This window comes from Antennarius striatus, chromosome 17 (assembly GCF_040054535.1).
Source record: "Antennarius striatus isolate MH-2024 chromosome 17, ASM4005453v1, whole genome shotgun sequence".
In the NCBI taxonomy this organism is placed as follows: Eukaryota; Metazoa; Chordata; class Actinopteri; order Lophiiformes; family Antennariidae; genus Antennarius; species Antennarius striatus.
Genome location: NC_090792.1, coordinates 4578042 through 4605852, shown reverse-complemented (window position 1 = coordinate 4605852; position 27811 = coordinate 4578042).

The window sequence follows — 27811 nt, the reverse complement described above, 5'->3', positions numbered from 1 at the left end:
CAGTCCGTTTTTTTCCAGTGTGCTGTCATACGCCATTGTGTGTTGGGGTGGCGGGGGCAGGAAAAGAGACTTGAACTGTCTTAACAGACTCATTCGCAAAGCGGACTCAGTGGTCGGGCTGAGCCTGGACTCTGTGGAGACAGTTCTGGAGAGCAGGACCATGTCTAAAGTTAAGGCTATCATTAACAACACCCGCCACCCCCTACACACCACATTCTCCCAGCAGAGGAGCACCTTCAGCGACAGACTGCTGTCACACAGCGCCTCCACAGAGAGGCTGAGGTCCTCCTTTGTGCCCCGTGCCATCAGGGGGTACAATGACTCTCTCAGGGACAGCGGGGGGTGGGGGGTGGGGGGGGGTGTCAGCACGCAGTTGAATGGAGGGGAGGCGATGGGATGTCAGCCTGTTCTGAAGTGTAGTGGGGCCAAGGTGTTGGGATGTTGTAACATCAGATAGTGACATGCTTTACAATGTAAGAAGGGTGTACCTTACCCACCATGTGGGCCTCCTGCTATATTCACTTACACTTTTGATTCTATTTTCTACTGTTTATATTTTAGTTTAGTATATGTCCTGTTAGGGGCAGCATGGTGGTGCAGTGGATAGCACTGTTGCCACAAAACACGGCGGGTGCGGGTTCAAGTCCCGCCCTGTGCGGAGTTTGCATGTTCTCCCTGTGTCTGCATTGGTTCTCCGGATTCATCCCATCCCAAAACATGCACTTCAAGTTAATTGGCCGGTCCCAAATTGCCAGTAGTAGTGAGTTTGTGCGTCTGTCTTTGTGTGTGGCTCCGCAGCGCTCTGGCATCGTGCCGAGCGTGTCCCCCGCCTCACGCCCTATGCCAGCTGGGATAGGCTCCAGCTCACCATCACCTGCTGTGGCGGATAAAGCGGAAGAAAATGTATGGATCGATATTTATCTATATCTCTATCCATCAAACAAAGGAAGGGCGTTTCTGGGAGATATCTATTCCAGTCTTTCCATAATTATACAAATTTTAGTTTTTTGAAGCTTCAGTATGTAGGCAATCCTTTCCATTACTTAAATTTCAAGAATTATGTCATACCAATTCTCTAAAGAGGGTGCACTAGGCTTAAGCCAGTTTCTAGTGATTGTTTTCCGTGCTGCAATACTCAATATCCCAAACAAATACCTGACTTATTCATGGCTGTAGATGGCAAAAAAACAAATAAAGGTTCATCCGATTTGAAGTCTATGGTTGGTCAAATGCACCCTTTATATCATTACTGTGGTAAGGGGCAATTGAAAATAGGCAGGTATAGATATCTGTATTTCAAATTTAAGACTGTACCCCCCCAAAATTAAAATCTATTAAAATAGATCTCTTAAAATAATTTTGTGGATGGCTGGTGAATTCTCCTCGGTCTAGTAGGCCGGTTCCCTTTTACAGAGGCCCCTGGTGAGACAGCAGACTCAGCACCAACACAAAGCTGGCACAAATCGAACACAACTGGCGGGGGGAACCCAAAAACATAAAAGGGAAGCAGACGGGTCAAGACTCAAAAGGATTTAATAGGACAGAAAGGGGTCAGGTACTGGGTAATCAGTCCAACCGGCAGTTAAGACAAACGACAGGTAAACGGGCAGAGTCCAAAAACCAGGCAGACAAATTTGAGGGCGGGCTGACAACAGGCAGGGTCCAGGAAACAGGCAGAGTCAATCACAAAATCAGAACAACTGATATCACGTGACTGATTGAGGTAATGGTTCGGTTTGTGATGCGAGTGTTGACAGCGATATAAGGAGGGTGTTTTCTCAAGCAGGGGGAATATTGTCCAAAAAAATAAACCAGATAAGACCTGCCACAGTGGACGAAAATGTTGTTAAAAACCAATGATATGACCCAAGCATAATCACTGGCCATACCTTAACATTACAAAAGCACAGTCATTGTCCATACCCCAACCACTTTCCATACTGCCCTTGTGTGTGTGTGTGTGTGTGTGTGTGTGTGTGTGTGTGTGTGTGTGTGTGTGTGTGTGTGTGTGTGTGTGTGTGTGTGTGTGTGTGTGTGTGTGTGTGTGTGTGTGTGTGTGTGTGTGTGTGTATATATATATATATATCAAACTTTATTTATAAAACGCTTTCATACAAAGTGTGTGTAGCCCAAAGTGCTTTACATAGAAACAATATAAAAACAGTTTACACACAAGGTAGACTAAAAGTTTGAAGGTATTACTTTAAAGAAAAAATAAAAAATTTAAAAAATAAAATAAAAAGATAAATACATTTTCAGTTAAAAGCCAAGTTAAAAATATGGGTCTTGAGTTTGCTTTTAAAAATGTCCACAGACTCTGTTTTCCTTAGGTCCTCAGGCAAACTGTTCCACAAACGTGGGCCGTAGTGGTAAAAGGAGGCCTCGCCATATGTTTTGGTTCAAACTTTTGGAGTAATTAAAAGAGCAGTGCCTGAATACCTGAGAAATCTAGAGGGCGTATATGTTAAAAGCAAATCAGATAAATAATTAGGAGCAAGACCATTAAGAGATTAAAAAAACCATTAAAAGGATCTTAAAATCAATTCTGAAGCGTACAGGTAACCAGTGCAGAGACTTTAAAATTGGTGTAATGTGTGCTCTCTTTCCGGAACTTGTCTTTACTCGTGCAGCTGAGTTTTGGAGATGTTGTGTTGGAGTAGTGCTTTTTTTGGAGAGACCAGAAAGAAGAGCGTTGCAGTAATCAATTCTACAAGTAAGAAAAGCATACATTAATGTCTCTGTGTTGGTTCGAGATAAAAATAGTCTTACCCTGGCAATGTTCTTTAGATGATAAAATCCACTTTTAACTGTACTTTTGATATGAGCATTAAAATGCAAATTGGAATCTAGAATAACACCAAGGATTTTTTACCTGCTCAGATGTCTTTAAAGCCAGGGCTTTGAGTTTTAAATCAAGTTTTTCTCTGTGTGCTTCCGGACCGATGACAAGTATTTCTGTCTTGTCCTGGTTGAGCTGTAAGAAGTTACTCGCCATCCATAACTTAATATCTAAAATGCATTTTAAAAGGGCATCTATTGGCCCAGTGTCATCAGGGGACACAGCTATGTAAAGCTGTGTGTCATCTGTATAACTATGAAAATTAATGCCATGCCTCCTGAAAACCGGATATATATATATATATGTGTGTATGTGTGTGTGTGTGAGTGTGTGTGTGTGTGTGTGTGTGTGTGTGTGTGTGTGTGTGTGTGTGTGTGTGTGTGTGTGTGTGTGTGTGTGTGTGTGTGTGTGTGTGTGTGTGTATACATACAGTATATATTCAGTGACTTGCGATGAGGTTGACGGCAGTGAGGCACCAATCATTAAAGTTCATTCTACGAGTCAAACCAGTGTCGCATTTGCCAGTAAATTAGGAGCCTGACATTAAAAACTGTTTGAAAATCATGTAGGACACACATTGCAGCAGCAGAAAGCTGAGCCTCACCTCAGGTTGGACAACCAATCGATGAAAAGAAGATTTAATTAATAAAAGAAGACGAATGTCGGATCTTAAATATCTGCTTCGAACTTCAGATCAGGAAACAACCCGCCCTGTTCAAACTGAGTGGTCCACTCGTAATGCATCCAGTAGATGTCGTAATAATAAAGTTTTAATAAAGTTTTGTCCTAATGATAAAGTTTTAATAACGCATCACACACTGCATGTTTTTAATAAGAGATGTCAGAGATGGGAGGACAATACTTGATCTCCTTCACATCCAGTATCTCATGCTGAGGCTGATGTCAGCACAACGGAGATGTTGAGGTACAACAACATCTCCGTTGTCTGGCTGTGTAAATGGTTGTGAGACAGGGACAACACCCATCTGTTCTTTAAGATCAGGAGGTGAAACTTTAAATGCTAATCAACATTTGCCTTGAAAGCTATAATGTTGCTGTTCTGTCACCTCTAACCGGCAATAGCAGGTGTAAACATCCCAATCCTAAATATTAAACACAAATGATAATAGCCAGGACAGTTGATAAATCCGTTATCAAATCAGGAGTTTTAAGTGTAGTGGACAATTCTCATTCACAGATCATCTGTGCTGAACATTGGTACCAATGCCAGCCCCAATCCAGATTTGTCCTCTAATCATTAGGATAAGTAAATCGGGATTAAATCATTCAAACCTCTGTAAATTCGCCCAGGATTAACTCGGTTCTGACTACTAAATGTATAGTATGTTTTTGTCACTTCTGTTAGCAGGCTAACAGCAAATTAACATATATGGGAAATGCTAAAAAATAAATTCTGTTCAATAGATCATGGGTAGTGGCGGGACAAGAATATCATATTACAAAGTATCACAGGAGCAACGAAAAATGGTCAAGGAGGCTTTTGATATTTTTTTACTGTCAGTATATTTTTTCTTCTTCCCAAATGAAAAATAACATGAAAGAAAAGATAGGCAGGGTTTTGTTCATCTCTCCCTAAAGCAATACCCTCTCATCAGATAAAGTCATCATCCATGATTTATCTTCTATTTATTTCAGTCATATAGGAAAAATAACAGCATGATTTTTTTTAACAGTTACAAGAATACAACCTTCAACTGAGACAATAAAACTTAAAAAGGATTTGCTATTGTGCCACATGAAAGGAAAATCATGTGAATGTAGAGAGACTAGTATTCTGCCTGCACAGAGTTGCATCAGCTTGGAGTTTGAAATGCATTGGGCACAAGAGCAAAGACATGAAGAAGAATGATATCTACTGATGGTTCAGAACGTGTGCCCTTGTGTTTGAAAGTTTCCTGTTATTTCACTGTTTTTCCTAAATTTGCCAGGATGAATTAGGGTTGAAACTTTCATTTCATTGTTGTACATGAAATAATCTCAAAGCAGAAAATGTTTCACATACAGAATACTACAGTAAGTCCTTTTAAACATGCAGTATTTAAGATTATAATACGTGTAACAATCTCAGAAATATCTCAAAAGTTATCCATATCTAAAACTTGATGTGATGCGTTGGATTCAGTCTGACTGGAACCATTTCATTCATGGTAATAGAGCAAAACAACTATTTCAAAATATTCAAAAGGCAGCATTGTATGAATCCGTGTTTCAACACAAAACTTTTATCCATATCTTTGTGGGTACATCACCACTATATGAAGGAGTACTAACAAACCGTGTGTGTGTCTGTGTGTGTGTGTGTGTGTGTGTGTGTGTGTGTGTGTGTGTGTGTGTGTGTGTGTGTGTGTGTGTGTGTGTGTGTGTGTGTGTGTGTGTGTGTGTGTGTGTGTGTGTGTGTGTGTGTGTGTGTGTGTGTGTGTGCGGAATGAACAAATCCCTTTGAAGGCACAGGAAAAGAACGCAGAGTTTGGACTTGGTAAATGGACTGTTACTTATACAGCAATTTTCGAGCCCGACTAACTGCTCAGAGTGCTTTCAATAGCTGCATCCACCCTTTCACACAAACATGCTTACAGGGACCACGTGTTCTTTAGTAGTGGTACACATTCACACCAACCCTCACACACCAGTGGAACAGCCACTTTGACAACACTGAGCCACAGCCACCTGGACCTCCACTTTGACTGCACCTTGTGTAATACAATGTGAGCAAAGAAATTGCATTTGTACTTTTATTAAATGTATGCATGTCTCTAAGTGAGCGCACAATAAAGTGAAAATGGTTATTTTCTTTCATTCCTGTGCAATCCTCCTGCCAAGTTTTCATCCAAATCCAGTTTGTAGTAAGTTTCCTTTCTTAATCCTGCTGACAAAAAAAAACCCCAAAAGAAAACAAAACAAGCAACTGATGTGGGTGAAAGTGACAGCACCAAAACAGATTCCCAATCATAGCCCTAAAAATACACACCTCACATGGAACTTAAAGTAAAGGTTAGGACATATTTTATATTTGCCTGTTAGTGCAGGAGAGGTGTCCAATAAAGGGACAATTAGACCCGAATGAGTCGTATGAATGAACTTTTGGTGTGAAACTATTTTTGTACTAATGCAAATATATTAGCACGTGCATCAGACATCAGTCAGACAAAAAAGTCAAACATCCTGATAGGAGTGGCTATTTAAAAATGAATTTCTTAATAAGTCTCATCTCCTGCTTCTTACTTCTGTACAAAAGCTAAGAGTGACTGAGTGACGCCTCTCAGTGTTTTCTGTCCCGTAGACACTGTCTACTGTATACATCCTGCTGTGCTTTACTCTATAAACACAGCCGTGATGCATTTACAAGCAGCACAGCGAGGGTAAACAAAGATTGCCTTAATGTGCTAAATTGAAGGCACCAATAATTCATCTATTGTTTAAAAGATAAAAAATAATAATTTATTGTCCTTCTTGTCATCCCCAAATGAAGAAAAGATATTATCACACATAGGGTGCTAATTGCTACATGTTCACGTCATGTCTGGACACCAGCTACCATTAGGCATGTCTTTCAGGTGGAGTATTCCATCTGAGAAATAATATGTTCATTAAGCGGAGCAGTCAACCCAGCTGTCTTCTGTCATTTCCTGAAGCTGTCTCCAAGGATTGCAGACTGTATCCCTGATCGTTCACTCTGCCCTCTACTGAGCCATTCAGCACTACCTTGTATCTTTTACCCAAACTGAACTGTTTGCACTTCCTGCTGCCATTAATCGATACCTCCATCTCCACTTTCTGACATGGCCACCCACATGAAATCCACTGTCAGGATTCCAACCCTCCTCTGTAGCACCATACAGCACATATAAAAAAATCATTAGCCACTTGGAAACCAGCAAGGTGAGAGTGAGTGTTCTGTAGTGAGTTGTTATTAAGAGAGAAGAGAGAGAAGTGGGTGTAAAGGATGAGGAGGACAGCGAGATGACTGGAGATACAAATAGGAAAAATTCAATGTTAATCATCTCATTATCTGTTTCTGCTCATGGTGAGGGATGGATAATAAATGTCAGACAGAAATCCTCCCTTGACTGCATTGATAGTACTTCCTCTGTTTCGTTAACAACTGAACACGATGGTCAGAGGTTAATTACTGAAAAATGGATAAATGCACTTTCTTATCCGATTTAACTTTATTATAAAGCTCCCACCTAGTGTCTTCTTCATTCAGCTTATTGGTTAAATGGTAAAGCTGTGAATTAGTGAGATGTATTATAATACATGACATCATGTCGGTAGAGTGTTTTTTAACATTAATGCATTCTGGGACAATTAAGAAGTGGAGACTCAGTAAATGAATGTATGATTTTAGCTAACATATTTAGTTTATTAAGTACATCTATCTATCATTTTCTTGAACACGAGGTGACCATAATCATCTCGTCTTAATCTGCCATTCCACTTTGCTGTCACAGGTGTTGCTGGAGCCTATCCCAGCAGGCTACGTTCAATTTGGAGTGATCAATTCACCTAAACTGCATATATTTGGAGGAGGGAGGAAGCAAGAGAACCTGGAGACAACAAACTCAGACACAGGGAGAACAAACTCTGCACAGGAAGGCCTCAAGCGGAAACAAACCTGAGACCTTCTTGCCTTGAATGAATGAATTTACAATGTGTCTAGATAGAAGCCAGTGTATGATTATCTCCCAGCCAATAAGAGCAGTCAATAGTAATGCTGAGATTATTGCTTATATTATGCACAGTTGTTGATCAGTCTACTTTACGATTCTTGCCCATGTCACGACTTTAATATCCAGGTCTGTGTTACCCCATGTTGTTTTTCATCACTTATGTTGTTGCTTAATTCAGCACAAACAGGATTGGAACTGGGATCACAGCACAAGTCTCCTCCACATCTGATCTCTGTTAGAGTATATCCAGACCTGTCACTTGATGTACCGTGGTATGAGTGGATGAGAAGCACATGAGCAAACTAGCAATTGCAAATCAACATATGAATCAGTTTTTTCAAGAGCTTTTCTCTGGATGAAATAATGTTTGAGGTCATCTCTGGTGTAGCATGTAGCGTGAAAGGCCTATTATGTGGTAGGTCAACCTCACAGATTACCTGTTCTTTGAGCACGCAGCCACAGTTATAAATAGAATTGGACTGCCCACGTTTCATTGTGGTGCGACAGGTCTGAGTCAAATGAGGAGCAAGTACTCTGATGACTACTTGTCTGTGTTGTTACCTGTATTCTCCACAAGTGAATTGTTAATACTTTTTTATTCATTTATTTCCAATTTGGTAGCTATGAAGCAGGATGCCGGATGTGTTCAAGTATGTTGGATAGTTACAATAATAGGTTGCTTAATTTCAGGTGTTTTAAATTGAGCAATAAACTCGCCTCAACAACAAAAACTATTAATACTGAAAAGCAAATACATATCCTGCATTTTGGAAAAAGTAAACCATTTTTTTAAATTTAGCAACAGAAGACTTGCATTGCTAACAAGGCAAAGCTAATGTTTCCTTTTTTGTTTTGTTTTTTCAAACCAGACCAACATAACAGAATGAAAGTTGTGGTTGCAACAAAAAGAATAGCAAAAAAAACACATTTATTTATTTTTTATTTAAATTGTGGATTGTGAGGATGATTTCAGTCTCAGATCAAGGTGAGAAAGTCTTGGTAGATGGGCATATGAGGTCCCCCATCCTAAAAGTACACATACCATGTCAATTTGAGATTCCAGTCAACATGCCTTCCACTGTTGCTTCATGATAGTTGAAAAACTGTCACTAAATGTACTCTTTTTTTAAGGTTTCTTTAGAAATATACATGTTTAGGCATCTAAGAATCCGTTAACATTTGAAGCCTCTGAGCACAATGACTTTTTCTCATTTTCATTACTGCCAATCCTGTCTAAGGTGAACAAGTAAACTTGTCATATACATGTTTCCCCTACATGCTATCAGGTGCTAAAATGACATGTGAAACATTGCAAACTACCCAATGGCCATGGAGAGTGATGTTATTCATCAATTAGTCATCAATGCCCAGCACCCACAGAATAGCACTGTGTGACTTTACCTGCCAATTCACGTCACCTAGTATTGGTAGGTAACCTGAATTCACAGGTACCTGCCAATTCAATCAATCCATTTGACATTGAGAGATGGATCAGTGCAGGTTCCACATTGATGCTTCCGCTGGATAGGTCTGTCGTGGTGAAGAAGAAGCTGAGTCGTAAGACGAAGCTCTCGATTTACTGGTCAGTCTACGTTCCAACTCTCACCTATGGTCATGAGCTTTGGGTCATGACCAAAACGACAAGGTCAGGGATACAAGCGGCTGAAATAAGTTTTCTCCATAGAGTGGCTGGGCGCACTGGGGTGAGGAGCTCAGTCACAAGGGTGGAGCTCGGAGTAGAGCCGATGCACCTCCACCTCAAGCGGAGCCAGTTGAAGAGGCTTGGGCATCTGTTCCGGATGCCCCCTGGACGCATCCATGCGGAGGTGTTCCGGGTATTTCCTACTGAGAGGAAACCTCGAGGAAGACCTAGGACACACTGGAGGGACTATGTCTCTCGGCTGGCCTGGGAACGCCTCTGGGCCCCTCGGAGGAGCTGGAAGGTGTCTGTTGAGAAGGAAGTATGGGCATCCCTCCTAAGACTGTTGCCCCTGCGATAAGCGGCTGAAGATGGATGGATGGACTTTACCTGCATGAATTTATTTTAAAGTGTTTACTTAATTGAGGAGATGCAGATGTTCCTGTCCTTAATAGGCTGTGAAAAATGCATGTAACATGCAGTATTGTATAAATAATGCTGTAAATCTGCTTCATTCAGTTAAAAACATGTTTCTGGCTTTAGACTGATAAAATGCAGTAGCTTTAATACTGTGTCTGGCTCTGTGCAAAGAGCAAGTAGCATTTTCATCACATTATCCTTAGCATAGTTTAAGGGGACTTTTTTTCTTTTAATGGGGAGTCAGATGAACTCACATCCTTATTAATTTTGTAATTAATTAATTTATCCTTAAATGAAACAGACCAATGAGCTACACTGAAATGTGACATTTAGTATAGCGTAATCCTGTAATAACCAGTTCAGTCTTCTCAATTATCTCTACATGCTTGGAATCACATCTTCATAAAGGAAGGCAAACCACTGCAGTGTTCAAATGGGTAAAGTCTATCTGCTGTAGTACCATCAAGCTGGGGGACTTTTCAGTCTAGTTTGCCAGAATTTACATATATAAAAATCTGCAACGTGGACCCTAATGAGAATTCATATTAATCAAAGCCTGCTGTGTGTCACTGTGAGGGTCTGATTTATACCATCATCTGTCTTACACCTCCTACTAAACAAGTCATTAGCATGTTACTTGTGATTCTGTGCATTGAATTAAAGACTCAAAGCTGTTTAACACCAACATATTGCACAACCAAACTGTAGTCACAGTTCTCAGTTTTACACAAAATAAAGTCGTTTCTGTCTCCAACCACATCCCGTCTCAAACCAAGTATCACCCTTTCCAGTTGGTTTGTCCCATTCTTCTCACTCAAGGATAGTAGCATAGTGTCTTTTTTGTACGTATGTGTGTTGACTGTTACGGGTGTAGCTGCCTTTTTACTGCTCCTAAGAAATTCTTTGGGTGACTAACCTGATTCTACCTTACCTACCTGATTTCCTGATACTGTTTTATAGTTCATGCACTTGACCATTCCCTATTAGCTCTGGGGCATTCACTATTCACTATTCCTTTCAGTGAATGACATGCAATGTGCTTTAACACACTCTCAATCATTAATCCGTAGTACTTGTTCTTAATCTCCCCCGACTCTTCGCGCGCTTCTCTCCTCCTCTTCTCTCTCATCTGCTCTCCGATCTTGACTTTCCCCACACCCCATTGGTTCATGAAACACACAGCACCTTTGCAGGTTAGTCTCTCTCTCTCTCTCTCTCTCTCTCTCTCTCTCTCTCTCTCTCTCTCTCTCTCTCTCTCTCTCTCTCTCTCTCTCTCTCACCACCAATAAACAATTTATTTCAACCAACCTGAAATAAACGTTTTAATAATGCTTTAACTATATTATTTTATCTGTGAACTGCTATTTATATTTTTTATTTTACTCATCAACTATTTATTAACTATTTCTTTATTAATGATCTGTGATCTTAGCCCTACTAAACACAGTGCTAAACGGGGCAGAGAAACAATTCTAAAGTTGGTGCAGATGCCAATCAAAGTATCGGTCTTTAATAGGATTTTTTTTTTTTCATTTAAAACCACTTAAACAATTTCCTTAAGATTTATCCCACATAGATGCAGTACTGTTTGGCCTCAGCAGAGGTATGTGCTGTTTTGTACTCTGGTCTTAGATACATTTGGTTTTGCAGCTTTGTTGAACAATAATAAGCAGAAGTCAATGTCTTTCTTTTTTTCTTTTTGATCCAATAAATGTTTTGTGTTATCTTCTGGGCAGCAGTAGCTCAGTCAACAAGGACTTGGCTTGGAGACTAGAAGGTGGCTGCCAATCATTCCACCAACTCTCTCTTGAATTTACATGTTTTCTTTGTGTGTGTGTGTGTGTGTGTGTGTGTGTGTGTGTGTGTGTGTGTGTGTGTGTGTGTGTGTGTGTGTGTGTGTGTGTGTGTGTGTGTGTGTGTGTGTGTGTGTGTGTGACATATATTGAGTAAAATAAAAGAATTTCTCCACTGAGGGCCTGATAAATGAACTTTCTTCTTCTATGTGCAGTGAAGGTCTCAGTCTCAATCTGCAGGACAGAGGTTCCCAAAGGCAAAGTCACAAACTACAGGAAATTATTTTTGGAGTGCTTATTAATATAGTTTAGATTTATTTTGTTATTATTTGTTATCATTATTCACTTATACATGCTGCACATTTTTGAGCCAAATAAGCATTTCTAACTCCACCACCTATGAAGTTCTGCCAATCACAGTGCGACAGACCAGGTAAATAGTGCCTTGTATAAAATGTTTTGGGATTTGCTCTCAGAAGTCCACTATTCTGCTCATCAAAATTATGAACAGATTCTGCACGCAATCACATAAATATGGATGTGTGGCGACTATAAGAGAAAGGCATAGCCAGAGATAAGGGACAAGATTGCTGTCACAACTGAACTACAACTTGTACCCAAAAGCATGCCTCTCAAGACAAAGTATAAAACAAACAAATCTTTAACAAGGCAGTCAGAGACTGCAACATCCTCCGACACCCCTGAATTCAAAGTTTTACCCTGACCTACACATTTTTGTGCCTCTGGCTTCCTGAAAATGTTGCTTTTGTTTTGTGATTATACCGTATTAGGTTTCAGAGATGTGTACCTAAAAAAATATTAAAGTGAAAATTTGACCTTGACCTAGTTTTCTCAAAGTCAAGGTTTTCATCTCCTTTGCCACCAGAGTAATGTGCTTTTTATTTCATATTTCTATCTGCAACAGTGGTGAAGATATTTGGTGGACGGACGGCCGGACGGACGGATGAACACACAAACACAGGCAAATACAATACATCACCTCTTCACAGGATGTAATAAACGTACAAGCGCAATGAAAAATCACTCTTGCGGTGGAAAGACAAAAAACATCACTTTGACAAAACTTTTAGCTAGAGAAAACAAAACACTAAACAAACACAAAACTTTGGCATCAACAAGTCCAACACACAGGACAGAAAACAACATTTAAATGAATAGCCCATCACTATTCAACAAAATAAGCGGATTCAGAAAAATTGTTCATTTAAGCTAATTAATCTTTTTTTTTTTAATTTGGTTTTTAATTTTATATACTTATTATGATCCCCGAAGGAAAATCACGACAGCACACTCTATCATCTTTGTTAATCGAACATATATATAATAGGGGTGGCTCTACCACTGCCACCCCTATTTTTGTAATTATCTTAAGGGGTTTATTGTAATTTAGGTCATGATGATTTAGCATTTCAAAAACATGGGTCTCTGGGGAAGAAAAAAAACAAACAAAGAAAAAAGCATTGGTCTAGGATGCATGTTGTGAAATATGCACAATCTTAACATGGTTTTTATTTAATTCAAGTCCTGTCAACCTTATTTAAATGATAACTATTTACTGCAAAATACTGGCCTGTGAAAACAGCAGTCAGTAATTGTGGACAATTATCTCTACTCCTGCCTCATATTTACAGCACTCTGGAACACTGTTGCTGAGTATTGGATAAGAAACCACAGAAAGTGAAGCCAATTCCCTCCTGTGAATTGAATTGGTTTGACATGAAATGTGCGCTTGAAGAAAAACACATTTTATATATGTTTGCTGATATCAGCTGTTAACGGCTGGTAATTTATAGGAGTAGCAGTACAGCAGTGAAAACACCGAGAGGTTCTATTCCTCCCTGATCCTTTCTCTTAAATAACAGTTAATGATGACTTCCTCTGCTACTCAGCTCTAATCTGCTTGCTGACCATGTTCTCTTCTTGCATTGTTGATAATTGCATAGCTTCTTCTTTGGAGCATGGCTATAGTGTTCACACTGCGTGACTTAATTTAAGATGCTGGAATTTGTTAAATTGTAGCTTGTGTGATTATTTTTTTGTCTTCACAAAGGAAGTTAGTGAACAGCAAGGGTCAGAGTACAATTTCATTTTGTCTTACTTCAAAATTAGTCCTAACCATTTAACTGATATTTATAGATCAGCTATAATTACACAGTAATGGTGCATCAGCCTTTTTCAGTTAAGTTAGATCAATGCACCACTTTTGAGCTGGTGCTTTATAGTTAGATATCATGGTGAATTAACATAAAATTATAGAAGTGTGTGGTCTACTCAGAATGAATTTCATCAAGAATTGGTATCATCTGCACACTATGCCATGGATTTCAGTACCTTTGAATTGTTCTAGGCTGGGCGCGACTTGTTTGGAGGGATGCGGGGAAATCTTCATCGTCTTCATCCTCTACATTGTGGCCAGCATGAAAAATTAACTGTTTCATGTCTTTTTAAGTTTGTACTAAATATGATTGTCCAACTGTTTGGACTTTAGGCTCCTTGGGCCTACCGTTAACCTAAAACAGAATGAGCTGCATTGATTGCTTATTTTTTGGTCGCTTACTGTAACCAGACCCAATCCCACTGTAACCCAAAACAGATCATTATGATCATTAGTGTGCCAGTTTTCATGAGCATTTCTGACCACATAATGGGCTAATTTAGGAGGTGAGATACTTTTTTTTTTAAAATACTACTTCTTTGTGACAAGTTTTTCATATTAATATTAATGTGTATTATTTGAGCATTAAAATATCTTTGTATAACCTAATTACACCATATACAGATCATAACATTTTAAGATAATAATAAGGTGAGAACCTGTTTTTTTTTTATTTCTGGTGTGGCAGAAACTCATCGCTGTAAGTTCTAGTGCTATAATCTGACCAAACGTGACTCCAATACAAGATTTTGCTCAAAGCGCTGCAGGAGACTACAGGTTCACAAAGATGCATGGATGTTGACTCTCAGTCTGGTCGTCTTGTTCTTTTTCCCTTCCTAAAATGATTAAACACAATTTAAGGACCAAAGTTAGATGGAAGATGAGGTGACTCTGCCTCTAAATGCTGTCTGAAAGGCCCATTTCAAAGACCAGCCAGAATACTGACAGTCACTCACTGCTGAGTTCAACACATTCACTTTACTGTGATCTGAATAACTAATGTTAGATTAAACTCCACAGCTATCAATGAATAATTTATGGATACTTAAATAATCCCATAAACGCTATGAATGTAAGTATGTCTTTAGATTACATTTATATTGCCATATTAAATAATAGTTAATACTGTCATTGCCATGACATAACTATGCAGAACGTGAACTGTTCCAGAATGATAAATGTAGTCATGGACTTATGTACTCATTTCTTATTAAACTAAATGAGAAGACAGTTTAGTCGTAACGAGATGGTCTTGATTAATGCTTGAAGACTTTTGAATGCTACTGTAGTTCTCCATTCAAACACCTTTGTGTCGTAGTAAGATGGAGACTGGACATTTTTATTATGAATAACAAAAATCCCCTCTGCTAATCTCTCACTCTTGATAGATTTTAAGTACCATAACAGAGCAACAGCAACACATTCACATGTGTTGTGATTAAATCCCACCCCAGTGAAAACTATTTTATTGGGTTTCACAGAAGCCCTGGGCACTGATAAAATATGCAAGCACTCTCTGTGGACGTTTTGCAAAAGCTCTGTTTACATAGACTACAATGGCTGCTTAAGGTGGACGAACCTATAGAGTTTCAGCTCCAGCTTTGCTCTTTTCTTTTCTTAGCATCACTGCGCAGCGGCCCTATGCATTATTAAAAGTTATTGGAGACCATAAAAGAATAGCCACATCAAATGAGTGAACACAACTAAAGCTTGGTACTGTAAATGTCGTTAAATTTAAATCAGCTGCAGTTCATTCCCGTTTCAACTTTCTGAAAATGTAGGCAGTTGTAGACTGCTGTAAAACACACAGTCAGAACATCTGATAGTGAGATTCATCTTCTCAAGGGCGATGATGGAGAAAAAATAAAGTAAAACCCATGCACTTTTTTTCTGTTAGATGTCTAGACCAGAGGGGCTACAGATAACACACTTTCCTGTGTCTACTTACTTAAAATGGAAACCAATGTACCTTATCAACACTTTCCTTTTTTCTGAATGAGCCTGGAGCACAACATTATTCATTCAGGTGCCTCTCCTTTGGACCTCTTGTTATATATTTAGATAATATTTGCAAATCTCTAGTGGACCACCGTGATGACACTGGGAGACACAGTCAGGAAACTTGCGATGCAAGCACCAAGGCTCTGTGAGAGATGAGTAGAGCAGCTACTTTGTGTTTCCAGGCCTGGTTCTTGGTTCCCTTGTGAAATAAATGCATGAGTGATGATGGATACTTTGAATTCAGTGATTTACTGAGCAGTTACTGCTGGGACTTTTTATGACATAGTTTAGTCTAAAATAAAATCTGTGAATGATTATATCACACCACTAAAGCAGCTGTCACTCAGATAATATCGCAGTTTGCTGTGTAATTTTTCTTAATTTGTCACATTGGGCACTTAAACTCAATATTTAACTCAATGAAGATTGTCCTGTATGCTGATCATATTTTCTCTTTAGCAATACCGTTCCCCAGAAAAACAGTATTCAATCGACGGGCTGACTCAAACACTTCTCCATTATTCAAGAGTAAGCTCAGAAAAGAGTGAACAAACGGAGGGATTGAAGGAACATTTTTGAGTGTACTTGACAAACTTGTTATTCTGGCCAATGACAACCATAAGATCAAATCAGGGGAAGTATTTAATAGACTATCACAATTGCTTTGTACAAGTGTGACATATTTCAGACTATAATCTATATGCAAATATTCTACACAGTGTGCCCTTCATGGGTCAGTGTGATTGTTCGTGAAGTACAGTTCTAATATCTTTCTTTTAATACTAGTCTCCGTTCCATTAGTGTCAATGTTGGACAAGTTTCTGAATCCGTTTCTGCTGGGCTTCAACCAAATGATAAATTTCTTTGCATGAGCAGACAACTTTCTCTTCATAAATTATGTCATCATGAAGCCTCAACTGTGAGATGAATCAAGAGTTATAGCCGTGTAGCCGAGTCAGAGACGACATCGGGGGAGACTTGCTGCTGCTGATCCTCTACTTTGGACGTGAATGCTTGATGAGAGCCACTAGTGGGTGGTTTCCTTTTCACACTGATTGCACATTAAACATCCAACTGTTTCTCAGGGCGTCGGGAGTCTCTCCCGCTCCCCGTGTAGCTGTCAATGTATGCAAAGTCGGCCTGCGAGCAAGTGTTCACACTGGCAAGGCCATTGTACAAAATTTAGCAGCGTGAATGATTCATAGCTTGCAAGTGAGACTCTTCAGTGACACACTTACTCAGAATGATGAATTTGTACAATAAGTGCAGTCATAAAACAAGTTATTATGTGTGACTCATACAAAACTAAGACAATGTAATGGCAAAAAAATAAATAAATAAATGCTGCAAATGATAGAAGGGGATTTTTCAATGTTTTTGTAGGTACAGATGATGTAGAGTAAGGCATTTAAGGAGTATTGGTGCTGTTTAAGTGCAGCCTGAAATTAATTTCATACAATATTTTCTGAAAGGATCCAACATTAATGCAGCCTGTATTCAGGAAAAAAAAATTGATTTTGCACAAGAATTTCCAAACCAAAAGTGTTTCCAGAAAAAGAAGCTGTCACATCTAAGGTGTTTTCACATTTTGTTCTTATGAGTAGGTCCTCTGTTACTTTTGTGCACTGCATTATGGGTAATGAAATTGGATTTAGGTTCACTGTTGGCAACATGTTCCCAGTTGCTCGGCCAGTCCCAACTCCTACACAGCACACTCTCCTCTTAACCCACTCTCTTAAGTTGTGAAGTTCAGAGCAGCGCTTGAATACCCAGAGCCAAGTGTGTTTTTCACTTCATCACATTTTGCTGCGTCACACCAGACTGGTGGTATTGGCGCTCTGAGCTGCTTGTGGGACCAACAATAATCAACAGACATGAAGGGTTTGATATTAAGGACACGTAGGAGGCAGTATGAATAATCATATGCAAACATTATGAAATAATGACAGAAGCTCCATGTTTTGTGGAATCCATCCATCCATCCGTCCAACTGTCCATCCACCCAACCATCCATCCATTTTCTGGTGTCATTCCAATGTCAGGCGCGTTTTCCTGCTCCTCCCAGTGGATCCCAATTTGCCCCTAGATTAGAAACATGGTATCTGTCACAGGTGGGGTCTCCTCCCAGTTAAGGATACCAGAAAATCTTCCAAAACGAAATGGCCTAAGAGATAATCGCATGATTAGAGACTTAAACATTTCTCAACTAGCTCCTTTCATTGTAATTTAACAGCTAATCTACTCCTGGCAGACATAAGAAAATACTGAAAACAAATACACCAAAAATGAAATGCAGCTGAATCATTGAGCTTTACCACTAGTGATTGTCAAATTAGATTTAATCTCACTTGGATTAAGCCCCAAGTAGCACAATAACTTTATTAAGGTTAAACAAGATCACGGATGAAAAATGCATATGTGATTTTATACCAGACTCGAGCTCTAGCTGTTAATAAAAAATAACCTTGAAAGGAACTTGAATACTCAGAAAGCAGAGGATTAAACCAGTGTTGACCTGGTGTGAGGGATGTTAGTGACAGCCATCGAGTGATGAGATCACTACATGTAGACCTGCAGCACTCATTTACCTCTCCTATCATCTCATCTCATCATCATATAGTCATATATTGTTTTTTGATTGACTTTACAGATCCAATTCAATAGAACTTAGCTCTAGCATCTTGTACTTAATAAAACAAATTGCAGTTTGAGGCATATTTGTATAGTCTTTAACATTCAAATAGCTGAAAGAAGAAATATTATCACCACAAATTTTATTTCCTGAAAACCCAAGAAGTCTAATTAACTCCAAATAACAATCGCTTTGCATAACTTGTTAATGTCTTCGTTTTAACCCGAGGCAAAGTAATAATCATGAACCATGACTCATAGAGGAGTGGGAATACCATATAATTTCCTCTGGTTCACTGAAACACGGTGACGTACTGCACTCATCGAGTCATGTTCAACGTAGTTAGGCATCAACATGTGTGAATACTTCTCATTTCTTTGTCTTTCAGTTTCTGTAATTGCATCTTCTGTTGGATCTGTGCATCATTTATTTGTTTTATGCTTCCCAACTCTGTGTCCAAGGGAACTGTGAATGAAATCCAACATATCCACGCATAAATTGTTATGTTGTCCCTAATTGTTCCTAGAACATTTTCCATTCATCTCCATGGTGCAGTTTAACGAAATACAAGGCCATCATGGCAGGATATTAACATGCTGATGACTCAAATCAGAAAACATCGAGTTCCTCCGTTATTAGCCTGGGTTGAGAAGAGTTCCAAAAAGAAAAGGTGGAAAAAGACACAAAAAGGGCATTTATATGTCTGAAACCCCCAAGACACCCATATAAAGAGAAATGTTTCACGCGTCGCACCAACCTGTCACTTCGTCGCCGGATCTGACACAGCATCGGTTCAGATACATCGTCCTTGACTAGAGACAAGTCCATTATGCAGTACGTGAGTAGAACAACATATTCTGCATTAGTTGCCTGTCCTGTCTCGGTCTCCACAGTGCCATTTGTTGCAATTTCCTTCTTTCATCAGGCCTCTGCACTCAGCTGTCTAAACAGAGAAATGAGGGAGCCAAGTCAGACCAATCACGGCAGATAATGCGCTTAAATCAGCCAGTGGGCGTGAAAGCTGACCACTTGGGTTTCAGTTCCTTACTTCAAAGCCTCTAAATTTGCTCAACTCCCCTAATTAGCTTTGAAGAATATACTACAAATACTGCTTTCAGTGGATAATCAATTAAGTAATGAAAGTCTTAATGCCTTCTTGTGCCTTCAGGTAGTCTGGTACCAGTTTTTGGTGATCTAAAATAAAAGCATCAATACTGAAAACCTTACAAAATCCACTGATGCATTAAACTTACATCAGTCCAATCAGACATTGATGTACCATAAATGCATTTGAGCTACTAATAAAACTAATAATTCCATTCTATATTCTCACTCCTGGCTAATAAATACTATACCACACGCTCTAAATATACACTAAATTGGTGTCAGAAATTCAAACAATATATATTCCCTCTACTTGTTTTGCACACCATTTAACATGCAGCAAACATGTCTGACCTGTATATTATTATTGGAAACCATTCACATTTATACTTATATATAAGTATGAGTAAATGTGCATACATATGCCATGTCAACTGAAAATATCATGAGAAACACTTGCCATGTAATGATTTCTTGGTATAGTACTTCTCATCAATGCCATCTCAATGTGAAGTGCAAGGGATAGGCTTCCAGGACAGTAATTGGAACAAACAATAGCATAGTGTTCACCAGAACCTATAAAGCAACAGTGACCTTCTGTTCACCCTACCCACTCAAAGCAGGTCAGGTGAGGTGGACAACAGAGAGAATGTATGAGTCTGTCAGGAATCGGAGTGGAAAACAGCTCGGAGTTAAATCTATTAAACTTCTTCGGGAATATTTGCTCTGGCAAACAACCACATTGTCTCACAAGTAAATTACATTACAGACCTGCACATGTGAGTCAAGAGACACGTGAGTAGAGCGTACATAGTTAAACCAACACACAAGACAACTGTAGTATGCAAGACTGTAATGTTTAGAGTTTTCACCGTCTGGTATAATATACCAAACATAATCACTGAAGCAGTCAGTAAGTCTACTTTTCAAAGATGACTAAAAATAATAACTAGAACTAAGGCAGTAAGAGACTGCAACATCCCACGACACCCCTGAACTCAAAATTTTACGCTGACCTACTTTCATAGGTCAGGGTAAATCAAAGCATAAGTAGATCAAAGCTTGTGCTCTGATCTATGGTCTAACTCAGACTTCCTATTTTTATCCATTTCCTTAGTGTACAAAAGTTAAATTTGACCCAGACCTAGTTTTCTCAAGGTCAAGGTCATCATTTCATTTTCATCCCCTTTGCCACCCAAGTAATGTGCTTTTTGTTTCATCTTTCTATCTGCAACGGTTGTGAAGATATTTGGTGGACTAACGGATGGACAGACGGATGAACTGATGAACAGACAAACACACAAACGCTGACAATTACAATAAATCACCGCTTTGAAGCTGGATGTAATAATCAAATTTCACTGAACTTACCTGGAACTGTCGTTTCCTTACACAATGTTCATGCCTTGTTTGAATTGTAGCTACACTACCTCCTCATTTTACAATGGCATTGCTCTATTTCACCTGCACAGAGATCTGTTCATCTGTATTTATAAATGTATTCATGTTGAGATTATTTCATACTCGAACTGCACCAAAGGGAAGAAATTATTTCCATGGGTCCTCAGCGAGTTGAAACACTGTGGAAGTCATACTGGAAAGCCGAAACTTCGACCATGCTATAGTAAGTTTCGATGTTACCTGGCTTATGAAATGAATTGAGTGCAGGTATGAGAGAAGACAAAGATAAGTGGTGGACAGGTATGACAGCTGTGTCATCTAATCAATAAAAATGTCAAATGTTGTAAAACTGTCCATTTAAAGATCAAGTGCATCAAATTAACTACCATGGATGACTTCAGGAGTGATTGTGGATGATGCTATGACATCAGCTACTTATAGGCTAGTTTCAGATTTAAATATGGGGCACCAAGTGGATATCTGCTGTTATACAGTAGTATAATGTGGTACAGCATTGAGAATTGTCGTTTAAAATGTAAAGTAGGATCAGAGTTAAAGCAATATGGGAAATGAATTAAAGATGAGTTTGCATATGGAGTACTCCTTATGCTCCAACCAAATGTAGTACAGGAGGCTGTGATACTTCATGACTAAAACAACTGCTTCTTTTGAAAGCCACTTCAGAAAAAAAGAGTTTTACCTTCATTTTTTTTGCAGTTGATGAAATTTTCATGAAAGGCAACAAAAGTGAGTTCCTTGCCAACGTAGAAAATATATTGGCTCAGAATCAAAAGTTGCCATCTGCCCAAGAGCCTTGTATAAGCCATTTAGCCGTATCACACTTTTACCGTATCGCTGTGATCAAGACATGCTGCAGCTCAAACGTTCACCCAGAATGACAGTTGGGGACAGATACAGTAGGAGGGAAAAGATGCAGTTTCATCCTAGCAAGTGCGATGAGGCGAGCCGTGGAGTCCGTCGATTACAACCGACCTGTCCCTTTGGGGGTTTACCTTGCAGGAACCAGCTGCTGAGGAAAATCATGCCTCTTTTGTGGAGCAGTAAGGCTGGAAATCTTCCTACAGATGTATACCATGGGATGTATTTTGGAACAGGGAGTCCAAATGTTGAATTTACATTTTGCCATTTTACCGTGCACGCTGTCTCAGGGATGATGCTGCAGGCTGTTTATCATTATCGCTGCCAGTATCATTACTGTGAGTGGGTGCATGAAGAAATTTACATATGAGAACAAAATGTATTATTTATTATAGAAGAAAATCAATCTGTTTTTTGACTATTATTCTCTGAAAGTTCTGTCTTTAATCTAATCAGAAGACACCCTCTTACAGATATGAAACACACACCTCTTAAATGAAACCATGTTCAGGGAAACTTCAAATTTACTACCAGCAGTAGCAACACCGCCCCAAGAAGTGCTCGTCCACAGTCTAAATAGTGCTAGTCGTCTGGAAAAACAACAGCAACGCAGGGCGTGTTATTGCATTTTCCTTCAGAGCCAACACACAATGCTGACAGAGATGGTCCGAATTCTGCCCCGAGCCAGCCGTAGACTCGACCGAACATAATAACACTTCTGAATCAGTGACTCAGTGTCGGTGTGTCCACCAACCCAACCAAAGCAATGATGTCACAACGGCTGGGTGTGTGTGTGTGTGTGTGTGTGTGTGTGTGTGTGTGTGTGTGTGTGCGTGCGTGCGTGCGTGCGTGCGTGCGTGCGTGCGTGCGTGTGTGTGTGTGTGTGAATGAGGGTTAACGCCGAACTCCTTGGGGGAAAATCTTAAATCGTTGTGGTTAATCCTGTCAGAGGCATTTAGGATAAGCACATTATGTTTCATTTCAATATGTGAAAAAGAGTTGCCACACTGCCTTCACATCTTCATATCTGCTCTGGTTCATGTTCATTCAATTCGACTTTATTAATCCCTGTGGAGAAAAATGATTTAGAGGCAAGGAGAGTGCCTCAGACAACACGATAAGGGACATAAAACGTGAGGCATGGTGGGGGATAGAGTAGGAGAGGCTTCGTTGTGTGGGTTCTGTGTTCTGTCTCAGACCTTTTTCCTGGCCAGCTACATAAGTCATGCTGGATTACTTATATATGGTCATATATATGAGTCCAATTGCATTTAGCGCATCAGTACAATACAGGGTACTTCAAAAAATTGTAGGTATGTAACAGCCTATCATTAAAGCAGAGATTTGCTTCCAGTTGTGCTGTCTGTGAAAAGGTAAATTAGCTTTTCAAACTCTGCAGTTAAGGTGGAAGAGAAGCATTTTTCTTTCTCTTTGCACATCTATATAAACCAGAAATGAAGACATCAAACTGTCAGACCTGAAGTGAGCATGCCCCTGCTGTTTGTGAGCTTAAAAACTAGACCATATTTCTATAAAGAAATGAAGGCTCCGGTGAGAATAGCAATCATATTTAATCAATGACACTCTGCTTTAACATGACCTATAATCATGCTTTACAATGCTGTTGTGGTTTATGTTTAATAATTTTTTAATTATGTTTAATAATGTTAAATAATATAATCATGTGATAAAATAATATAATTAAATAATAGTTATATGGATGGCCTAACAGTAATGAATCTGAGGACGTGGCCAGTAATTTGATCTGTCTTACATAACCCATAAAATGATTGCCTCTTGAGGGAGAATATTCAGTATACACTGCCCCACACACACACCGCAGGGAATATTGGTTTGTAAACAAAGTTAAAGGAGCAGTCGAGTGTGTGTTGAGTTCAGTATGTGGGCCATGTAAGAGATCTCTAAGATATACTGTAAGTACCAGTTAAAATTGTTTGATTTTATCATCGGTGATAATATTGGATTTCTTCTCAACCTATGTATGATTTGAATTGACATAAATATTTTATCCTTATGTACTTTATGCGGTCTTAGGAAAACCCTGGATTCTCCTTCAATGCAATCAACTTTCTTAATGCAATGCTCAAAAAAATAAAGGGAACACTTAAACAACACAATGTAACTCCAAGTCAACCACAGTTCTGTGAAATCAAACTGTCCACTTAGAAAGCGACTCTGATTGACAATCAATTTCACATGCTGTTGTGCAAATGGAATAAGCAACGGGTGGAAATTATAGGCAATTGGCAAGACACACCCAATAGATAGATAGATAGATAGATAGATGGGAGGTTCTGCAGGTGGTGACCACAGACCACCACAGACCACTTCTCAGTCTCACTTTTGAATGCTGGCGGTGCTTTCACTCTCGTGGTAGCATGAGATGGAGTGTACAACCCACACAAGTGGCTCAGGTAGTGCAGCTCATCCAGGATGGCAGACTGTACAGGAGTTGGCGGATGCTTTAGTCCAGGCCTGGGAGGAGATCCCTCAGGAGAACATCCGCCGCCTCATCAGGATCATGCCCAGGTGTTGTAGGGGGGTCATACAGGCACGCGGAGGCCACACACACCACTGAGCCTCATTTTGACTAGTTTAAAGGACATTTACTGCAGTGCACTGGCGTCGTGCCCGGAGTGCACCCCCCCCCCCACGCACTATGCCAGCTTCCCGTGACCTGCTACGGCGGATACAGAGGCATAAAATGAATGAATGAATGAATGAATGAATAAAGGACATTACATCAAAGTTGGATCTGCCTGTAGTGTTTTTCCACTTTGATTGTAAGTATACAGTAACTCCAAATCCAGAACTCCATGGGTTGATACATTTGATTTTCATTCATATTGTTTGTATGATTTTGTTGTCAGCACATTCAACTATTGAAAAAACAGTATTTAATTTAAAAAAAAACTTTCATTCACTCAGATCTACAACGTGTTACTTCAGTGTTCCCTTTATAATGTGAGGATTGCATCTGATACTGAGACAAGATGTTATTTTATGCCTTGAATATAATCCTTGTATCGAGCGTTGAGGGGTAATGTAAGTTAAGAATATAAAACACAAGTGCACTGTATGACAGTAGACAGTAACAATTTAACAGTTACACTCTAAGAACATTCAGTAGATGATTTGAAATGATTGATTTATTACCTCCAGTTCATAGCTCTCAAATTAAATAAATTAAATTATATCCATTAAATGTATTACACAGAAGAATTTGAGTCATAGAAATGCATTATATCTGTATGCAGCCACCAACATATCGAGACCAGAGAAATGATGGAGATAGTGCGCAACATCGCTGTCCAGTGTAATCTCTGCTGCAGCAATAAAGATCACTTCAAGCACAAAGGAGTATCTAATGTATGCTAATTTACCGCTATCTTAACTAAAGTGAATGCCTGCCTACTGAGCCAAATGACAGTACTAGCCAGTGACGATATCACACAGTGCAGCATTGCAATTTCTGGAAACTGATGCTAGCTGTTCTTTTCTTGTCTTCATGCATAGCGCTGCTTACATGAAATTGATTTTGTACCACTGGTTCTTTTCAGATGTGATCAGAGATTTCAGTTTACCAGCAGCCTTTATGTTTACATGCTCTCAGGTTTTTAGCACCCCAACATCTGGTGTTAATGAACATGGTGACTCTAATGCATTTAGGCAGGTGATGCACTCAAAGGGGAGCAGAGCACAGTCCACTCCAGTCAGCAATAGACTTACTGTATGAAGTTTTATAATTTATACGATAAATAAATTATAAAACAATGCACAAGTAATCCACAGTATTTCCTTCTTCATATAGATTAATCTCATTGGATTTTTTTCCAATGCCACTATCAATTCTGCAATGAATAAAATCCTTCTGCTACTCACAAATTGTTTTAATAATCCCCATTTCATTCAAGAGGGACATGACAGCAGACATTATTTAAAGCATGATGGACTGTATAAGTTCATATGTTAACAGCTTTAAAGGGAAAGGCATCCAAAGTAAGTTATTTATTTATCATTTCATTTTTTTAATTGTGGTGGGACTCCCCCACAGGGGAGACAAAGATGACTTGTAGAAATCATATAAAATTTTAATGTTTAGGGATAATTACATTGTTACATATGATAGATAAAACTGCAAATAAAAATAAGTCCTCAACTTTCAGATAAGACAATTAAGACTTACACTTGTTTGCATGGTTTTGTTTGGTTGTACAGAGAGGTCCCGACTCTCTTGATGTTCGGCTGCAGGCAGGGAGGACCCAAATGCACCACAGTAAGTCCAAAATCAAATTTAATTCCAAAGCGAAGCTAAAAACCAGGCAAACAAAAACAACGGACAAACACATCAGGCTCATACAAATAATGAGGTTCAGTCATGTGAACACTGTGACCAAACAATTATTGCTCTGTCCAGCGTCAAACAGGAAGCAGTAAACCATGTATATACAGGGGACTAAGATCATGTACTAATTCCTAATTCTAAGTCCTAATTCTCTTGAAAAATGGAAAAACGTAAGAAACTGTAGTTGTGGAGTGAAAAACACTGTTCATTGTGCCCTTTCTCTGTTTCCTCAATAGATGAAGAAGGAAAAGAAGTGGATGGACACTGCTGGCATAATTCCAGTGTAACATCTGCTCTCTTTACTGAGTTGTCTAAGTCTACTTCACTATTCTTCCAGTACAAATAAACACACGCACACCACACGCACGCACACACACACACTCACACACACACACACACACACACACACACACACACACACACACACACACACACACACACACACACACACACACACACACACACACACACACACACACACACACACACACACACACACACACACACACACACACACACACACACAGGGGCAGTTGCACTGTATTCTGCTCCTTTATTTATACATAATACAAATTTCTAAAATAAATCTCTAGTTGGATTCATTTACAGAAATGTTGGAACATTGTGAGTTTTTAATATTATGGTTATTTTCTTTTTTGAATGGATCTCAGTCATACTTCATGAGTCTATAAAAAGGGCTCCATCTTTTTGAAGCGAGTGAAAAAAGTGTTTTAAATGTGTGCATCTTTATCTGCCTAAAAATGTAATAAACTCTCTGCTGGCTCAAGATCCACTCCTACACAGAATTTCATCAAAATCACAGGCGACTGTGGTTAGCACATTGGTTTTGTCCACTCTAGGTGATAATATATCAGTTTCTGTTCACACACACACACACACACACAGCTTGTTGTATAACCCAAAAACTTCCTAAAAATATGAGATGTGGCTTTGAATATATTAAAGAGCTGTTATATATATATATATATGTGTTGTGTGACATTTAGCATGTGGACAAAAAAAACAAACTTACCAATGCTGTCTGGTGGACAGAAACAGTACCCCAAACATATCTTTGACATTCAATTATATTTGACATAATAAGTATTTGTCTACAGTTTTGTCTGACCAAATGATTATTACGTTATTAATTTGTGATTTCTCTTGTCAGGTATGTTAAATAACTACAGGCCAAGGCAAATGTAATAGATGTCACAATAAACATGAGCAGAATTTTATGCATCACTAAGTGCTATGATTGATTGTTTAGGCTAAACAACTGCTCACACATGACCCCAAGCAGTATCCACGCCATCATTAATATTCATGCTCATGTCCTTCACTTAGGCAACAGTCTTGTGTGATAAATATAGTGTAGAGAATGCGTCTGTATGTGTGTGTGTGTGTGTGTTTTGTGATATGACACCCTGCAGATTTTTATGCTTCATTGTTGCGACCACCCTCCTCCGCATTTTAACATCTAAATTAACTATTTTTCTATATAGGTCACAGAACTCCTGGGAGCTTTGCTCAACCAGCTCTACTAGCATCATGACATTTTTCTCAGCCACAAGGGAGCTCCAGCGAAGAAAAAGGGCTTCATCTAAAACAGTCGGACTATAAGGTAACCTTACAGTTTTAAGACAGGACTGCGAAGAGACCAATGATGCACAGTTTATTTCCATGATGCATAACTCATGACCCATCGGTTTCATTTGGCTTTAGACTATCCCATTGTGTGTATCGATGAGCCACAAATAGTTCTTCATAAAGTGTTAAAGGATGCAAAATATGAGGTGTGCAGTAATCTATTCTAGTCCTTACATTTTGACATGGTCATTCTGCATTAGGTGGATGATGTTCAAATTCA